Genomic DNA, 21,143 nt, shown 5'->3' with positions numbered 1-21,143 from the left:
GCGTTATTGGTCACACATACAACCGTGCGGTCCAATCGTACCACTTATAGACACTTGTTGCCCATAAATGGTAGGATCATTGGAGTCTCCCTACTGTGCTCCAAAACAGCCAGAGCGTAATACAACGAAAACTTTATCACACTCTGTTGCACGTTTTCACTCAGACCGTGCTCATCATGTTCCACCAAAGATCACACAGATCACAAAGTCCACAAAGCGGAATTCAATACCGTTTTATCACATAGATCACAAAGTCCACAAAGCGGGATTCAATACACTCATACCGTTTTCAACCCACTATCATTCTTATAGTTTTCTGATCAGAAAAATCATTTCCCGTAGTCTGATAGCTCTCCCCAGAGGCGTTACAGTAAAGTAAGGTATTTAAACTAAGTTTTGGAAAAACTGAAATCAATTTGTGCTATTTATCGCCTTGCGTTATTTACCGCGTTGCGCTATTTATCGCCTTCTAAAAATAACACTTGTGGTTTGAGTTACGTGGGCGTACCCGTACGCTCCGTTGCGTAATATACGCTGCGTGCGTCGGCCCTTGGATTGCGTACACAAGTCTCAGTCTTTTGTTAGAGACACGTGTACGCAAAGCAAAGATCCACCGTAACACAACTTATACGTTTATCAATGTAGATGATCCTCGATCATCTACCGCGCACCACACTGACCTCCTTGTCTCTCGGGCACAGCTGTGTTTGTCTATACTTTAACTATATTACCTTTACTCAAACTATTGAAATAGCGGCAAATTTCTCTCAGCACGTTTATCAATTATAAAAAGGCAAACAGAAGAGTGATATACGAAAATACACAAATGAAAAAGAAATGCAGATATATATGTGCGTGCGTGTGTACGCAAGACAGAAAAAATAAACAGTTTTAAAAGAGACTATCGTTTTGTTCTTACCTCCGGTCCCGGATTCCTTCAGCACCCTTTACTAAGAGAAGCAGACGCTTATCCCGACAGCACTACGAGGAATATAACCTCCCGCCCTTTGCTGATGGATAATGTCTGCTGTATCTACCTAGTGCAGATATGTGAAGGACGGGCGAGCCGCCAATTGATAAAGCTGAATATTTATCGTATATAAAAACCCTTTGTGAGGTCTAAGAACACTGTACGCTATTTACGTATGAAGTACCGTAAGGGTACGCTCGTTGCGTAACAATCGCTTAGCCGTAGTCGAGACGCTCAAGCGACACGTTCGCTCACGGCCAAGAGATCACAGGCAGGCACGCTATTGGCTGCTGACTAACGTAATGGTTCACTATAGCGTAACGGACGCTGTATCGGGAGCGGGCTGCTCGAGCGATACAGACGCTCACGAGAATACGCTGTTGGTATCGGGCACACTTATAGGTGAGCGACTACCGTAATGCTACGCTATCAGCGTAGCGGACGCTCAAGACCACGAGGAGATCACGAGCGGCGCTGACGCTCACCATGTTAAACCTTTATATCTAAACCAGAAACAATGTAATATGCTGTAAAACCTTAGTGTAGAGATAGGGTGTAGATGCAACCTAGTGTAACCTTATTAACTTAAAAGCTGTTTGAGCGTCACCGACGCTCTGAGAATACTAGACACTATAAGAAATACACAGATACCTGGGCTTAGGGTCCAACGCCTAAGATATATATATTTTGAATGATATACTTGCAAAAGAATTAATACAAATACAAATCATACACTACAATATAACATAGACTACCTAACCAGATAACTACACAGGAAATACAATACAATTACTACCTAAGGGAAAATAAAAGAGAAAGAGAAGAGAGAGAGAAATGGCTCATAATAACAAGAAGATCAATATGGTTGCGGAGAAACACTTACGCACAAAGGAAACGATCGCATGCGCCTCTGGACATCCAGCTCCCGATTTTCAGCAATGATAACCGTTGAAGAGTGAGAGCTGGATGTGATCGGCCTTTCTATTTATGCCCCACACACAATGCAATTCAATGGTCCCTACAATCTCATTGTTCATTGGACACAGGAATTCCTCCTCGCATTATAACAAAAGGTCATAGGTTGATTCATACAGGTGGGCTGTGACTATTTCCAACAGCTCAGGTGGGAGGGAAACTGGGTTTCCCGCCGCATGGGTAATAAAGTGCAAATAAAGTAAATGTTCATAAACTTCTTATGTCCATAACTATTCGCACGAGCGATTGATCCGCTTCAAACCAACACCGGAATATTGCTAATTAAATATTCTTCCGATGGATACTAAACACCACTGTATTACTCCTGTCTGACCCTTCGTATCAAACAAAGAGGGATTTCTCTGTTCATGAACATTCTATATTAACCAAACTTTCAGAATCTATCAAAGGGACCATGATCTACAAAATACATTATATAGTGAAAATATGTAACGATTGAGTCGCATGCTACGATCACATAAACTCTACCGTAAATACGCATACTGTGCGCCTGCGGGTGCCCGCGACTGTGAGTATGCGCACGTACGGGAGAGCGTACGCATGCGCAGCACGGACCTGTGTGAGGTGCAAATATGGTAGTGTGCATAGAGATATTTTTCTGACTTTGACAATTGTTATTCATCCTTTTTGTCTTTTATGCACCCACACTAAATGGTTTCTGTTTATTTGAAATATTTAAGAATGCATCAAAGCAAAAATAAACTTTTTTTCCCCAAACATTCATTTCCACTAAGCTAGAGGTAATAGGCAAATAATTTACTATAACCACTATTCAGTCTATTATAGAATAAGAACTGCATCTAATTTACTTGCATGCAGGACTGGCCATTTGGCACTTCTGGAAAGTGCTAGAAGGTCCAATGGCCTGATGGGCCCATCTGGCTGCTCAGCGCACATACAGACCGGAGCTGGCCGAGCAGCTCTGCCTACCAGTGCCCGGGATACGGAGATACTCATGAGAGACACACACACACACACACACACACACACACACACACACACACACACACACACACACACACACAGTGAAGTGCCAGGACTGTCTAAGAGCAGCAGGTCTGACACGGCGGCCACCGGCGCTGGTGCTGACTGGGCACGTGGCAGGGACTGGGCTCCCCCGGCCGTGCTGGACTATAATATAGGGGCAGGTGCGGGTATGGCTACCCCGGGACCTGGTGCGACTCCCGTGGGTCCCACGCCTGTTGCTATTGTGGCTCCTGACGCACCCATGGCCGCTGGAGGGCATCACAAGGCCCCAGTGGCCGGGGGGGGGGGGCGCAGCAGGCATTTTGGTAATTTAGCTGGGGTGAGGCCTCCCACAATCCAATGGCAGGCTCCCCCTGTGGCAGCCATTTTAATGCCTGGCTGCAGCTCACATGGCCCCCAGCAGGCTGCTAGTGCCATGTTAGGTTGGGATGGGCAGCCATCTGCTGGATGCTTGGAGGTACTGCAGGCCTTTTCAGTGCAAAGTTCTGCAGCAGCCTCTGTGTCTTTGCCAGGCTATCCACCTTCCTTTACTGCTTTTAGGTCAGTGGCTGGGGATAGTTTTGCTACAAGTACCCTTGGCTTGCCAGCATTCTCCACCTCCAGCGGCACTGGCCAACCTTATTTGCAAATGCCATTTGCCCCAGTAGTTACCCAAGGGATCCACCCACTAGTTTCCACCACGCAGGTGGTCCAGTCAGTCTGGTCCTCTGGGATGGGACAAACTTTTGGCCACCCCCCTAATGTTTCCACTTTTGCGGGAGGGTTCCAATCCACCTCCTTTCTGGCACCAGCCTTCCAACAGTTCCCGTACTGGCAGCCGCCTTATCCCCTGGCGCAGCCGATGCCTTTTGGGTACCCTTCCAGGGCAGTTTTGGGTCCCCAAGTATTCGCCTTCTCAGCATTAGCCAGGCAGACATTGTTCCTCCATTCCTTCCCTTATCACATGTGCTACCAGCTCAGGCGGCTCCGTCTGGGTCAAGTACACCGTTGCCTTTGGGGGTCCCAGGTAGGGAAGTTCCGCGCCCCATCCCCGGTTCATCTGTTGTGTCGACTGAGGTGCTTGGTGACTTAATACTGCTTATTTCTGTTCCTGAGGTTAGTGAAAGCAGCTTTTAGGCACCTCGGGCCGCTCCGGTGAAGGACGGATTCGAGAAGCGCGATGATGCAGACCTATCTTCGGCGAGTGCCGGTGCTTTGGTTCCTGTTCTCTCACAGTCAGCTGAGATGGCCGACGTCACTGGCCCTTCAGGATCTGGTGAGCATGATGTTTTGGCTGAATCATCTGTTGTATCCTCGTCAGAATCCTCTGCTAGCAGCAAAGGTTCTGATTCTCCCAAGCGCCTGCATAAGCTTGCGAAGTTAGTTGCGCGGGAGGTTGCCAAGAGGGTGGGCAAGGCCAAGGTGCCGAAAAAGGCGGCGGCTCCTGACGAACCGCTGTTGTTTTCGTAGATGGTGCGCTGCACCAACACTGTTGTTACTCGGGGCTTGAGGATGAGGATGAAGCAGAAAATCATTAAAGGGAAATTTGACGACCTGTTCACCCTCACGGATGAGGAAAGACTTTGATAAGTCTAAGAAGGCGGGGGTTATCGTGAAAATGCTTTCCGGAGCTTTCATCATTGGTTGAGAGGTTTCTTGGTCTTTTTAGCTGTCTATTTAAAAACTCGGCCCGAGGAGCATCTGAATGTAGTGAAGTATATGTTTTTTATTAACGAGATGTTCTTAAAATACAAAGGTTTCGTTTGGAGGGATTATGATGAGAAATTCCGTAAGAATTAGGATGGCAACCCAACGTTACCTTTGGGTTTTAAGGATGTTGAGGTGTGGATGGAGGTTTCCAACCAAGGGGGTAGGTCGGTTGAGGGGTAGACCAAGAGGAAGTTTTCGGGGCATAAGAGTGTCCCCGGGCCGGCCGCGAAGGCAAGTGTTTTGCATTTAACGACTCTAAATGCACTAGGGGTGCGGGCAGTCGTTTTCGTCACTCCTGCCGCATCTGTGGAGCCAATCACCCAGCCAAAGATTGTAAATCCGTAGGCGGGGTTAAGCAGGCCGAACAGGGAGCTGCTGGCAGCAGTGCATAATAAGGCACCCTCTCCCATAGTGGTTACAGAGTTGGCTAAATGGTTGCACCGTTACCCCAAGGTGGCGGATTCCGAGTTCTTGTAGGCCGGTTTTAGTTGCGGTTTCCGTTTGCCCATTTCGGACTCAGTTCAGGTGGTGTCTCGCAGGAATTTGAAACCAGTGAGGAAGTTTCCCCATGTGGTTAGGAAGACGGTGGAAGCGGAGGTGAAGTTGGGTCGCATGTGTGGCCCTTTCACATGTGAACCTGGGGATGCATTGCCTCTTACTCAGTTTCAGTTTGCCGCTGTGTTGAAGCGCTGTTTGCCCATGCTGGGGCTTAATAGTGATAAGTACGGGACGCATTCCTTCCGCATTGGTGCAGCAACTTGCGCTGCGGCTCGTGGGCTTCCACCATCAGCCATTCAGGAAATGGGACGATGGAAGTCTGCGGCGTTTAAGTCTTATATTAGATTGGATAAGGTTTGATGTTGCGCTACTCGGGCTAACCCAAAAACGTTGTTTACCTCTCAATTTTGGAATGGTTAGCATTACAAAATTGGAGGTGTGAAGGGATTTTTTAAAATTTTTCCCCCGAGGAGGCCTAATTATAATTGGCTAACACTTCAGGTCCGCGGGAGGTTTTTTAAAGTTTTCTCCTTCACTTGGGTTTGTTTCCGATACTAACTGTTCGGTTCAGTCTAAGTTTCATACTTCCCATTTGATGTGCAGCGTCTGACAGCTAGGTTACATTTTCTTTTGCAGTGTCAACTGATTCCACCGAACAGATTTGGGTAGTTGGCCATTCTTACGTGTTTTGAGCTGAGCGTCATCCCTTGCTGATAGGGCATCTGAATTGTTAGGTGGTCGCAGAGTACGATGGTTAGGTGTGAGAGGTCTCAGGTGGTCTGGACTTTTGGATCTGTTGATTCAGCAGGAGCCGCTTTGGGGGCATCCCCAATGGTTAATGCTTCACCTGGGCGGTAACGATGTAGGTCACCTTAAGGATATAGAGCATATCCTTAGGATTCAGGCAGATTTGGGTGAATTTAGCATGTTTTGGCCTGATGTACGTTTAGTTTGGTCTGACATTATTCCTAGGTTTGTCTGGTGGGGATCCCGGAACGTCACAGCACTTGACAGGGCTAGGAAGAAGATTAACTTTGCTGTGTCGAAGTTTGTGTTGGATGCTGGTGGTTTTGCGGTTAGACATCCGCTCTTGGTGCTGCAGAGTCCCTTTTATTTTAGGAAGGATGGTGTGCATGTCTCCCGTGTTGGGATTGGAGTTTTTCTGAGGGCTCTTTTTTCTTGTCTGGATTAGTTTGTTATCTTTGCATTTAGGGATGGGAGTTGTTTTTAGAGATGAGCGGGTTCGGTTCCTCGGAATCCGAACCCGCCCGAACTTCATTTTTTTTTACACGGGGCCGAGCGACTCGGATCTTCCCGCCTTGCTCGGTTAACCCGAGCGCGCCCGAACGTCATCATCCCACTGTCGGATTCTCGCGAGGCTCGGATTCTATCGCGAGACTCGGATTCTATATAAGGAGCCGCGCGTCGCCGCCATTTTCACACGTGCATTGAGATTGATAGGGAGAGGACGTGGCTGGCGTCCTCTCCGTTTATAGAGAGTGAGACTAGAGTAGAGAGAGACACAGTATTATTTACTTTAGTAATTTTGGGGAGCATTAGGAGGAGTACTACTACTTGCTGAAGTGATAGATAGTGTGACTGTATATCTGACTTGTGGGGGAGACACTGACAGTGGGGAGCAGTTAGAGTCTGAGAGCAGGAGTACATATTTTAACGTACAGTGCACACTTTTGCTGGCACTCTGCTGCCAGAGTGCCACACTGCCATTGTGACCACACTGACCACCAGTATATATTGTGATTGTCTGCTTAGGAGTACTACTTGCAAGTTGCTGATAGTGTGACCAGTGACCTGACCACCAGTTTAAATAATCACCACCAGTTTAATATATATATATATATATAATTGTATATAATATATATATAATTGTATATGTATACCGCACCTACCCGTGTTTTTTTTTTTCTTTCTTCTTGATACATACTACTATAGTAGCTTACTGTGGCAGTCTGCGGTGCTGCTGAGCTGACAGTGTCCAGCAGGTCCGTCATCAGTCATTACATGATAAATATATATACCTGTCCGGCTGCAGTACTAGTGATATTATATATATATATATATTAATTTCATCTCATTATCATCCAGTCTATATTAGCAGCAGACACAGTACGGTAGTCCACGGCTGTAGCTACCTCTGTGTCGGCAGTCGCTGGTCCATCCATAATTGTATACCACCTACCCGTGGTTTTTTTTTCTCTTTCTTCTGGATACATACTACTATAGTAGCTTACTGTAGCAGTCTGCGGTGCTGCTGAGCTGACAGTGTCCAGCAGGTCCGTCATCAGTCATTACATAATAAATATATATACCTGTCCGGCTGCAGTACTAGTGATATTATATATATATATATATATATTGATTTCATCTCATTATCATCCAGTCTATATTAGCAGCAGACACAGTACGGTAGTCCACGGCTGTAGCTACCTCTGTGTCGGCAGTCGCTGGTCCATCCATAATTGTATACCACCTACCCGTGGTTTTTTTTTTTCTCTTTCTTCTTGATACATACTACTATAGTAGCTTACTGTAGCAGTCTGCGGTGCTGCTGAGCTGTCAGTGTCCAGCAGGTCCGTCATCAGTCATTACATAATAAATATATATACCTGTCCGGCTGCAGTACTAGTGATATTATATATATATATATATATATATATATATATATATATTGATTTCATCTCATTATCATCCAGTCTATATTAGCAGCAGACACAGTACGGTAGTCCACGGCTGTAGCTACCTCTGTGTCGGCAGTCGCTGGTCCATCCATAATTGTATACCACCTACCCGTGGTTTTTTTTTTCTCTTTCTTCTTGATACATACTACTATAGTAGCTTACTGTAGCAGTCTGCGGTGCTGCTGAGCTGACAGTGTCCAGCAGGTCCGTCATCAGTCATTACATAATAAATATATATACCTGTCCGGCTGCAGTACTAGTGATATTATATATATATATATATATTGATTTCATCTCATTATCATCCAGTCTATATTAGCAGCAGACACAGTACGGTAGTCCACGGCTGTAGCTACCTCTGTGTCGGCAGTCGCTGGTCCATCCATAATTGTATACCACCTACCCGTGGTTTTTTTTTTCTCTTTCTTCTTGATACATACTACTATAGTAGCTTACTGTAGCAGTCTGCGGTGCTGCTGAGCTGACAGTGTCCAGCAGGTCCGTCATCAGTCATTACATAATAAATATATATACCTGTCCGGCTGCAGTACTAGTGATATTATATATATATATATATATTGATTTCATCTCATTATCATCCAGTCTATAATAGCAGCAGACACAGTACGGTAGTCCACGGCTGTAGCTACCTCTGTGTCGGCAGTCGCTGGTCCATCCATAATTGTATACCACCTACCCGTGGTTTTTTTTTTCTCTTTCTTCTTGATACATACTACTATAGTAGCTTACTGTAGCAGTCTGCGGTGCTGCTGAGCTGACAGTGTCCAGCAGGTCCGTCATCAGTCATTACATAATAAATATATATACCTGTCCGGCTGCAGTACTAGTGATATTATATATATATATATATATTGATTTCATCTCATTATCATCCAGTCTATATTAGCAGCAGACACAGTACGGTAGTCCACGGCTGTAGCTACCTCTGTGTCGGCAGTCGCTGGTCCATCCATAATTGTATACCACCTACCCGTGTTTTTTTTTTCTCTTTCTTCTTGATACATACTACTATAGTAGCTTACTGTAGCAGTCTGCGGTGCTGCTGAGCTGACAGTGTCCAGCAGGTCCGTCATCAGTCATTACATAATAAATATATATACCTGTCCGGCTGCAGTACTAGTGATATTATATATATATATATATATTGATTTCATCTCATTATCATCCAGTCTATATTAGCAGCAGACACAGTACGGTAGTCCACGGCTGTAGCTACCTCTGTGTCGGCAGTCGCTGGTCCATCCATAATTGTATACCACCTACCCGTGGTTTTTTTTTTCTCTTTCTTCTTGATACATACTACTATAGTAGCTTACTGTAGCAGTCTGCGGTGCTGCTGAGCTGACAGTGTCCAGCAGGTCCGTCATCAGTCATTACATAATAAATATATATACCTGTCCGGCTGCAGTACTAGTGATATTATATATATATATATATTGATTTCATCTCATTATCATCCAGTCTATATTAGCAGCAGACACAGTACGGTAGTCCACGGCTGTAGCTACCTCTGTGTCGGCAGTCGCTGGTCCATCCATAATTGTATACCACCTACCCGTGGTTTTTTTTTTTCTCTTTCTTCTTGATACATACTACTATAGTAGCTTACTGTAGCAGTCTGCGGTGCTGCTGAGCTGACAGTGTCCAGCAGGTCCGTCATCAGTCATTACATAATAAATATATATACCTGTCCGGCTGCAGTACTAGTGATATTTGGGGAGTGTTTTTTGGAAGGGCCATCCTGCGTGACACTGCAGTGCCACTCCTAGATGGGCCAGGTGTTTGTGTCGGCCACTAGGGTCGCTTAGCTTAGTCATCCAGCGACCTCGGTGCAAATTTTAGGACTAAAAATAATATTGTGAGGTGTGAGGTGTTCAGAATAGACTGAAAATGAGTGGAAATTATGGTTTTTGAGGTTAATAATACTTTGGGATCAAAATGACCCCCAAATTTTATGATTTAAGCTGTTTTTTAGTGTTTTTTGAAAAAAATACCCGAATCCAAAACACACCCGAATCCGACAAAAAAAATTCGGTGAGGTTTTGCCAAAACGCGGTCGAACCCAAAACACGGCCGCGGAACCGAACCCAAAACCAAAACACAAAACCCGAAAAATTTCCGGTGCACATCTCTAGTTGTTTTGACAAGTTTTTTGTTCTTGTTTGGTTAGTTTAGTTGGATTTAATTTTGTGTTGGGGCGGGCTGCGTTTCTCGAAACTGGCAGTGGCAGGAAGGCGCTACTGGCCAGTGGTCGCGTGAAGCATAAGTGGTTTTGTAGAGTATTTACCCCTTTTGAGGGACGGTGAGTGTGTCCTGCCCTTGTGGGGGTAAGGGGGGCGATGGGTGCTTCCTTGGGATCATCCTCACTGTGCTATAGTAAGGGGTGGTGAGACCTTCACAACACAGGTTATGCTGATATATATATATATATATATATATAACACCAAACAAAAATGATGAGGCGGCACTCAGAGTCTTGTGAAGTAACAACAAACTGTAATGGTGCAGAATCAACGTTTCGGGGTTTCCCCCTTCGTCAGGATAAGAGCAATGCAAACAACTGTGAGTTTAAATACCACTTACCCCCTCCTACAGTGCATACCCTTCTGTAGGAGGGGGTAAGTGGTATTTAAACTCACAGTGTTTGCATTGCACTTATCCTGACAAAGGGGGAAACCCCGAAACGTTGATTCTGCACCATTACAGTTTGTTGTTACTTCACAAGACTCTGAGTGCCGCCTCATCATTTTTGTTTGGTGTTATGCAAAGGGTCTTTTCCCTTGAGGAGGGCACCTGAGCAAGTCAGCCCCATAGCAGGGGCTGAGCCAAGTGCCGGAGCAAAAACTTGTTTGTGTGATGTGCACCGGAAATTTTTCGGGTTTTGTGTTTTGGTTTTGGATTCGGTTCCGCAGCCGTGTTTTGGATTCGGACGCGTTTTGTCAAAACCTCCCTGAAATTTTTTTGTTGGATTCGGGTGTGTTTTGGATTCGGGTGTTTTTTTTTACAAAAAACCCTCAAAAACAGCTTAAATCATAGAATTTGGGGGTCATTTTGATCCCATAGTATTATTAACCTCAATAACCATAATTTCCACTCATTTTCAGTCTATTCTGAACACCTCACACCTCACAATATTATTTTTAGTCCTAAAATTTGCACTGAGGTCGCTGGATGGCTAAGCTAAGTGACCCAAGTGGCCGACACAAACACCTGGCCCATCTAGGAGTGGAACTGCAGTGTCAGGCCGGATGGTACTTCAAAAAAATAGTCCCCAAACAGCACATGATGCAAAGAAAAAAAGAGGTGCACCAAGGTCGCTGTGTGACTAAGCTAAGCGACACAAGTGGCCGACACGAACACCTGGCCCATCTAGGAGTGGCACTGCAGTGTCAGGCAGGATGGCACTTCAAAAAAATTGCCCCCAAACAACACATGATGCAAAGAAAAATGAAAGAAAAAAGAGGTGCAAGATGGAATTGTCCTTGGGCCCTCCCACCCACCCTTATGTTGTATAAACAGGACATGCACACTTTAACGAACCCATAATTTCAGCGACAGGGTCTGCCACACGACTGTGACTGAAATGACTGGTTGGTTTGGGCCCCCACCAAAAAAGAAGCAATCGATCTCTCCTTGCACAAACTGGCTCTACAGAGGCAAGATGTCCACCTCATCATCATCCTCAGATTCCTCACCCCTTTCACTGTGTACATCCCCCTCCTCACAGATTATTAATTTGTCCCCACTGGAATCCACCATCTCAGGTCCCTGTGTACTTTCTGGAGGCAATTGCTGGTGAATGTCTCCACGGAGGAATTGATTATAATTCATTTTGATGAACATCATCTTCTCCACATTTTCTGGAAGTAACCTCATACGCCGATTGCTGACAAGGTGAGCAGCTGCACTAAACACTCTTTCGGAGTACACACTGGAGGGTGGGCAACTTAGGTAAAATAAAGCCAGCTTCTGCAAGGGCCTCCAAATTGCCTCTTTTTCCTGCCAGTATACGTACGGACTGTCTGACGTGCCTACTTGGATGCGGTCACTCATATAATCCTCCACCATTCTTTCAATGGTGAGAGAATCATATGCAGTGACAGTAGACGACATGTCAGTAATCGTTGGCAGGTCCTTCAGTCCGGACCAGATGTCAGCACTCGCTCCAGACTGCCCTACATCACCGCCAGCTCGGAATTCTTAGCCTTTTCCTTGCACCCCCAGTTGCGGGAGAATGTGAAGGAGGAGCTGTTGACGGGTCACGTTCCACTTGACTTGACAATTTTCTCACCAGCAGGTCTTTGAACCTCTGCAGACTTGTGTCTGCCGGAAAGAGAGATACAACGTAGGTTTTAAATCTAGGATCGAGCACGGTGGCCAAAATGTAGTGCTCTGATTTCAACAGATTGACCACCCGTGAATTCTGGTTAAGCAAATTAAGGGCTCCATCCACAAGTCCCACATGCCTAGCGGAATCGCTCTGTTTTAGCTCCTCCTTCAATGTCTCCAGCTTCTTCTGCAAAAGCCTGATGAGGGGAATGACCTGACTCAGGCTGGCAGTGTCTGAACTGACTTCACGTGTGGCAAGTTCAAAGGGTTGCAGAACCTTGCACAACGTTGAAATCATTCTCCACTGCACTTGAGTCAGGTGCATTCCCCCTCCTTTGCCTATATCGTGGGCAGATGTATAGGCTTGAATGGCCTTTTGCTGCTCCTCCATCCTCTGAAGCATATAGAGGGTTGAATTCCACCTCGTTACCACCTCTTGCTTCAGATGATGGCAGGGCAGGTTCAGGAGTGTTTGGTGGTGCTCCAGTCTTCGGCACGTGGTAGCTGAATGCCGAAAGTGGCAAGCAATTCTTCGGGCCACCGACAGCATCTCTTGCACGACCCTGTCATTTTTTTTAAATAATTCTGCACCACCAAATTCAATGTATGTGCAAAACATGGGACGTGCTGGAATTTGCCCAGATGTAATGCACGCACAATATTGGTGGCATTGTCCGATGTCACAAATCCCCAGGAGAGTCCAATTGGGGTAAGCCATTCTGCGATGATGTTCCTCAGTTTCCGTAAGAGGTTGTCAGCTGTGTGTCTCTTATGGAAAGCGGTGATACAAAGCGTAGCCTGCCTAGGAACGAGTTGGCGCTTGCGAGATGCTGCTACTGGTGCCGCCGCTGCTGTTCTTGCTGTGGGAGGCAATACATCTACCCAGTGGGCTGTCACAGTCATATAGTCCTGAGTCTGCCCTGCTCCACTTGTCCACATGTCTGTGGTTAAGTGGACATTGGGTAAAACTGCATTTTTTAGGACGCTGGTGACTCTTTTTCTGACGTCTTCGGTATCGCCTGCCTAGAGAAATGGAACCTAGATGGTATTTGGTACCGGGGACACAGTACCTCAATCAAGTCTCTAGTTGCCTCTGAATTAACGGTGGATACCAGAACCACGTTTCTCACCTCCCAGGCTGCCAAGGCCTGAGTTATCCGCTTTGCAGCAGGATGACTGCTGTGATATATCATCTTCCTCGCAAAGAACTGTTGGACAGTCAATTGCTTACTGGAAGTAGTACAAGTGGTCTTCCGACTTCCCCTCTGGGATGACGATCGACTCCCAGCAGCAACAACAGCAGCGGCAGCAGCAGTAGGCGTTACACTCAAGGATGCATCGGAGGAATCCCAGGCAGGAGAGGACTCGTCAGACTTGCCAGTGACATGGCCTGTAGGACTATTGGCTTTCCTGTGTAAGGTGGAAATTGACACTGAGGGAGTTGGTGGTGTGGTTTGCAGGAGCTTGGTTACAAGAGGAAGGGATTTAGTGGTCAGTGGACTGCTTCCGCTGTCATCCAAAGTTTTTGAACTTGTCACTGACTTCTGATGAATGCGGACCAGGTGACGTATAAGGGAGGATGTTCCTAGGTGGTTAACGTCCTTACCCCTACTTATTACAGCTTGACAAAGGCAACACACGGCTTGACACCTGTTGTCCGCATTTGTGTTGAAATAATTCCACACCGAAGAGCTGATTTTTTTTGTATTTTGACCAGGCATGTCAATGGCCATATTCGTCCCACGGACAACAGGTGTCTCCCAGGGTGCCTGACTTAAACAAACCACCTCACCATCAGAATCCTCCTTGTCAATTTCCTCCCCAGTGCCAGCAACACCCATATCCTCATCCTGGTGTACTTCAACAGTGACATCTTCAATTTGACTATCAGGAACTGGACTGCGGGTGCTCCTTCCAGCACTTGCAGGGGGCCTGCAAATGGTGGAAGGCGCAAGCTCTTCCCGTCCAGTGTTGGGAAGGTCAGGCATCGCAACCGACACAATTGGACTCTCCTTGGGGATTTGTGATTTAGAAGAACGCACAGTTCTTTGATGTGCTTTTGCCAGCTTAAGTCTTTTCATTTTTCTAGCGAGAGGATGAGTGCTTCCATCCTCATGTGAATCTGAACCACTAGCCATGAACATAGGCCAGGGCCTCAGCCGTTCCTTGCCACTCCGTGTCGTAAATGGCATATTGGCAAGTTTACGCTTCTCATCAGACGCTTTCAATTTTGATTTTTGGGTCATTTTACTGAACTTTTGTTTTTTGGATTTAATGCTATATATTATATACTGGTGGTCAGCAAACTGTGCAAAACTGAAATGCACCACAGGTATGGATGGATAGTATACTTGACGACACAGAGGTAGGTACAGCAGTGGCTTACTGTACCGTAATGCTATATATTATATACTGGTGGTCAGCAAACTGTGCAAAACTTAAATGCACCACAGGTATGGATGGATAGTATACTTGACGACACAGAGGTAGGTACAGCAGTGGCCTACTGTACCGTAATGCTATATATTATATACTGGTGGTCAGCAAGCTGTGCAAAACTTAAATGCACCACAGGTATGGATGGATAGTATACTTGACGACACAGAGGTAGGTACAGCAGTGGCCTTCTGTACCGTACTCCTATATATTATATACTGGTGGTCAGCAAAATTATGCACTGTACTCCTACTATATACTACAATGCAGCACAGATATGGAGTGTTTTTCAGGCAGACAACGTATACTGGTGGTCACTGGTCAGCAAAACTCTGCACTGTACTCCTCCTATATAATATACTGGTGGTCCCCAGTCCCCACAATAAAGCAGTGTGAGCACAGATATATGCAGCACACTGAGCACAGATATGGAGTGTTTTTCAGGCAGACAACGTATACTGGTGGTTAGAGATGAGCGGGTTCGGTTTCTCTGAAACCGAACCCGCACGAACTTCATGTTTTTTTCACGGGTCCGAGCAGACTCGGATCCTCCCGCCTTGCTCGGTTAACCCGAGCGCGCCCGAACGTCATCATGACGCTGTCGGATTCTCGCGAGACTCGGATTCTATATAAGGAGCCGCGCGTCGCCGCCATTTTCACACGTGCATTGAGATTGATAGGGAGAGGACGTGGCTGGCGTCCTCTCCATTAGAAATTAGATTAGAAGAGAGAGAGAGATTGTGCAGAGTCAGACAGAGTTTACCACAGTGACCAGTGCAGTTGTTGTTAGTTAACTTTTATTTATTTTAATATAATATATCCGTTCTCTGCTATATCCGTTCTCTGCCTGAAAAAAAACGATACACAGCAGCAGCCAGTCACACAGTGTGACTCAGTCTGTGTGCACTCAGCTCAGCCCAGTGTGCTGCACATCAATGTATAAAAGGCAAAGCTTATAATAATTGTGGGGGAGACTGGGGAGCACTGCAGGTTGTTATAGCAGGAGCCCCCAGGAGTACATAATATTATATTAATTTAAAATTAAACAGTGCACACTTTTGCTGCAGGAGTGCCACTGCCAGTGTGACTAGTGGTGACCAGTGCCTGACCACCAGTATAGTAGTATATTGTTGTATGTATTGTATACTATCTCTTTATCAACCAGTCTATATTAGCAGCAGACACAGTACAGTGCGGTAGTTCACGGCTGTGGCTACCTCTGTGTCGGCAGTCGGAACTCGGCAGGCAGTCCGTCCATCCATAATTGTATTACAATATATACCACCTAACCGTGGTATTTTTTTTTCTTTCTTTATACCGTCGTCATAGTGTCATACTAGTTGTTACGAGTATACTACTATCTCTTTATCAACCAGTGTACAGTGCGGTAGTTCACGGCTGTGGCTACCTCTGTGTCGGCAGTCGGCAGGCAGTCCGTCCATCCATAATTGTATTATTATTATAATATATACCACCTAACCGTGGTTTTTTTTTCATTCTTTATACCGTCATAGTGTCATACTAGTTGTTACGAGTATACTACTATCTCTTTATCAACCAGTGTACAGTGCGGTAGTTCACGGCTGTGGCTACCTCTGTGTCGGCAGTCGGCAGGCAGTCCGTCCATCCATAATTGTATTATTATTATAATATATACCACCTAACCGTGGTTTTTTTTTCATTCTTTATACCGTCGTCATAGTGTCATACTAGTTGTTACGAGTATACTACTATCTCTTTATCAACCAGTGTACAGTGCGGTAGTTCACGGCTGTGGCTACCTCTGTGTCGGCAGTCGGCAGGCAGTCCGTCCATCCATAATTGTATTATTATTATAATATATACCACCTAACCGTGGTTTTTTTTTCATTCTTTATACCGTCGTCATAGTGTCATACTAGTTGTTACGAGTATACTACTATCTCTTTATCAACCAGTGTACAGTGCGGTAGTTCACGGCTGTGGCTACCTCTGTGTCGGCAGTCGGCAGGCAGTCCGTCCATCCATAATTGTATTATTATTATAATATATACCACCTAACCGTGGTTTTTTTATACCACCTAACCGTGGCAGTCCGTCCATAATTGTATACTAGTATCCAATCCATCCATCTCCATTGTTTACCTGAGGTGCCTTTTAGTTCTGCCTATAAAATATGGAGAACAAAAAAGTTGAGGTTCCAAAATTAGGGAAAGATCAAGATCCACTTCCACCTCGTGCTGAAGCTGCTGCCACTAGTCATGGCCGAGACGATGAAATGCCAGCAACGTCGTCTGCCAAGGCCGATGCCCAATGTCATAGTACAGAGCATGTCAAATCCAAAACACCAAATATCAGAAAAAAAAGGACTCCAAAACCTAAAATAAAATTGTCGGAGGAGAAGCGTAAACTTGCCAATATGCCATTTACCACACGGAGTGGCAAGGAACGGCTGAGGCCCTGGCCTATGTTCATGGCTAGTGGTTCAGCTTCACATGAGGATGGAAGCACTCAGCCTCTCGCTAGAAAACTGAAAAGACTCAAGCTGGCAAAAGCACCGCAAAGAACTGTGCGTTCTTTGAAATCCCAAATCCACAAGGAGAGTCCAATTGTGTCGTTTGCGATGCCTGACCTTCCCAACACTGGACGTGAAGAGCATGCGCCTTCCACTATTTGCATGCCCCCTGCAAGTGCTGAAAGGAGCACCCGCAGTCCAGTTCCTGATAGTCAGATTGAAGATGTCAGTGTTGAAGTACACCAGGATGAGGAGGATATGGGTGTTGCTGGCGCTGGGGAGGAAATTGACCAGGAGGATTCTGATGGTGAGGTGGTTTGTTTAAGTCAGGCACCCGGGGAGACACCTGTTGTCCGTGGGAGGAATATGGCCGTTGACATGCCAGGTGAAAATACCAAAAAAATCAGCTCTTCGGTGTGGAGGTATTTCACCAGAAATGCGGACAACAGGTGTCAAGCCGTGTGTTCCCTTTGTCAAGCTGTAATAAGTAGGGGTAAGGACGTTAACCACCTCGGAACATCCTCCCTTATACGTCACCTGCAGCGCATTCATAATAAGTCAGTGACAAGTTCAAAAACTTTGGGTGACAGCGGAAGCAGTCCACTGACCAGTAAATCCCTTCCTCTTGTAACCAAGCTCACGCAAACCACCCCACCAACTCCCTCAGTGTCAATTTCCTCCTTCCCCAGGAATGCCAATAGTCCTGCAGGCCATGTCACTGGCAAGTCTGACGAGTCCTCTCCTGCCTGGGATTCCTCCGATGCATCCTTGCGTGTAACGCCTACTGCTGCTGGCGCTGCTGTTGTTGCCGCTGGGAGTCGATGGTCATCCCAGAGGGGAAGTCGTAAGCCCACTTGTACTACTTCCAGTAAGCAATTGACTGTTCAACAGTCCTTTGCGAGGAAGATGAAATATCACAGCAGTCATCCTACTGCAAAGCGGATAACTGAGTCCTTGACAACTATGTTGGTGTTAGACGTGCGTCCGGTATCCGCCGTTAGTTCACAGGGAACTAGACAATTTATTGAGGCAGTGTGCCCCCGTTACCAAATACCATCTAGGTTCCACTTCTCTAGGCAGGCGATACCGAGAATGTACACGGACGTCAGAAAAAGACTCACCAGTGTCCTAAAAAGTGCAGTTGTACCCAATGTCCACTTAACCACGGACATGTGGACAAGTGGAGCAGGGCAGGGTCAGGACTATATGACTGTGACAGCCCACTGGGTAGATGTATGGACTCCCGCCGCAAGAACAGCAGCGGCGGCACCAGTAGCAGCATCTCGCAAACGCCAACTCTTTCCTAGGCAGGCTACGCTTTGTATCACCGCTTTCCAGAATACGCACACAGCTGAAAACCTCTTACGGCAACTGAGGAAGATCATCGCGGAATGGCTTACCCCAATTGGACTCTCCTGTGGATTTGTGGCATCGGACAACGCCAGCAATATTGTGTGTGCATTAAATATGGGCAAATTCCAGCACGTCCCATGTTTTGCACATACCTTGAATTTGGTGGTGCAGAATTTTTTAAAAAACGACAGGGGCGTGCAAGAGATGCTGTCGGTGGCCAGAAAAATTGCGGGACACTTTCGGCGTACAGGCACCACGTACAGAAGACTGGAGCACCACCAAAAACTACTAAACCTGCCCTGCCATCATCTGAAGCAAGAAGTGGTAACGAGGTGGAATTCAACCCTCTATATGCTTCAGAGGTTGGAGGAGCAGCAAAAGGCCATTCAAGCCTATACAATTGAGCACGATATAGGAGATGGAATGCACCTGTCTCAAGTGCAGTGGAGAATGATTTCAACGTTGTGCAAGGTTCTGATGCCCTTTGAACTTGCCACACGTGAAGTCAGTTCAGACACTGCCAGCCTGAGTCAGGTCATTCCCCTCATCAGGCTTTTGCAGAAGAAGCTGGAGGCATTGAAGAAGGAGCTAACACGGAGCGATTCCGCTAGGCATGTGGGACTTGTGGATGCAGCCCTTAATTCGCTTAACAAGGATTCACGGGTGGTCAATCTGTTGAAATCAGAGCACTACATTTTGGCCACCGTGCTCGATCCTAGATTTAAAGCCTACCTTGGATCTCTCTTTCCGGCAGACACAGGTCTGCTGGGGTTGAAAGACCTGCTGGTGACAAAATTGTCAAGTCAAGCGGAACGCGACCTGTCAACATCTCCTCCTTCACATTCTCCCGCAACTGGGGGTGCGAGGAAAAGGCTCAGAATTCCGAGCCCACCCGCTGGCGGTGATGCAGGGCAGTCTGGAGCGACTGCTGATGCTGACATCTGGTCCGGACTGAAGGACCTGACAACGATTACGGACATGTCGTCTACTGTCACTGCATATGATTCTCTCAACATTGATAGAATGGTGGAGGATTATATGAGTGACCGCATCCAAGTAGGCACGTCACACAGTCCGTACTTATACTGGCAGGAAAAAGAGGCAATTTGGAGGCCCTTGCACAAACTGGCTTTATTCTACCTAAGTTGCCCTCCCACAAGTGTGTACTCCGAAAGAGTGTTTAGTGCCGCCGCTCACCTTGTCAGCAATCGGCGTACGAGGTTACATCCAGAAAATGTGGAGAAGATGATGTTCATTAAAATGAATTATAATCAATTCCTCCGCGGAGACATTGACCAGCAGCAATTGCCTCCACAAAGTACACAGGGAGCTGAGATGGTGGATTCCAGTGGGGACGAATTGATAATCTGTGAGGAGGGGGATGTACACGGTGATATATCGGAGGGTGAAGATGAGGTGGACATCTTGCCTCTGTAGAGCCAGTTTGTGCAAGGAGAGATTAATTGCTTCTTTTTTGGGGGGGGTCCAAACCAACCCGTCATATCAGTCACAGTCGTGTGGCAGACCCTGTCACTGAAATGATGGGTTGGTTAAAGTGTGCATGTCCTGTTTTGTTTATACAACATAAGGGTGGGTGGGAGGGCCCAAGGATAATTCCATCTTGCACCTCTTTTTTCTTTTCTTTTTCTTTGCATCATGTGCTGATTGGGGAGGGTTTCTTGGAAGGGACATCCTGCGTGACACTGCAGTGCCACTCCTAGATGGGCCCGGTGTTTGTGTCGGCCACTAGGGTCGCTAATCTTACTCACACAGCTACCTCATTGCGCCTCTTTTTTTCTTTGCGTCATGTGCTGTTTGGGGAGGGTTTTTTTGGAAGGGACATCCTGCGTGACACTGCAGTGCCACTCCTAGATGTGCCCGGTGTTTGTGTCGGCCACTAGGGTCGCTAATCTTACTCACACAGTCAGCTACCTCATTGCGCCTCTTTTTTTCTTTGCGTCATGTGCTGTTTGGGGAGGGTTTTTTGGAAGGGCCATCCTGCGTGACACTGCAGTGCCACTCCTAGATGGGCCCGGTGTTTGTGTCGGCCACTAGGGTCGCTAATCTTACTCACACAGCTACCTCATTGCGCCTCTTTTTTTCTTTGCGTCATGTGCTGTTTGGGGAGGGTTTTTTGGAAGGGACATCCTGCGTGACACTGCAGTGCCACTCCTAGATGGGCCCGGTGTTTGTGTCGGCCACTAGGGTCGCTTATCTTTCTCACACAGCTACCTCATTGCGCCTCTTTTTTTCTTTGCGTCATGTGCTGTTTGGGGAGGGTTTTTTGGAAGGGACATCCTGCGTGACACTGCAATGCCACTCCTAGATGGGCCCGGTGTTTGTGTCGGCCACTAGGGTCGCTTATCTTTCTCACACAGTCAGCTACCTCATTGCGCCTCTTTTTTTCTTTGCGTCATGTGCTGTTTGGGGAGGGTTTTTTGGAAGGGACATCCTGCGTGACACTGCAGTGCCACTCCTAGATGGGCCCGGTGTTTGTGTCGGCCACTAGGGTCGCTTATCTTTCTCACACAGTCAGCTACCTCATTGCGCCTCTTTTTTTCTTTGCGTCATGTGCTGTTTGGGGAGGGTTTTTTGGAAGGGACATCCTGCGTGACACTGCAGTGCCACTCCTAGATGGGCCCGGTGTTTGTGTCGGCCACTAGGGTCGCTT

This window comes from Pseudophryne corroboree, chromosome 4 (genome assembly GCF_028390025.1).
Source record: "Pseudophryne corroboree isolate aPseCor3 chromosome 4, aPseCor3.hap2, whole genome shotgun sequence".
Classification (NCBI taxonomy): Eukaryota; Metazoa; Chordata; class Amphibia; order Anura; family Myobatrachidae; genus Pseudophryne; species Pseudophryne corroboree.
This window is presented reverse-complemented; position numbering follows the sequence as displayed.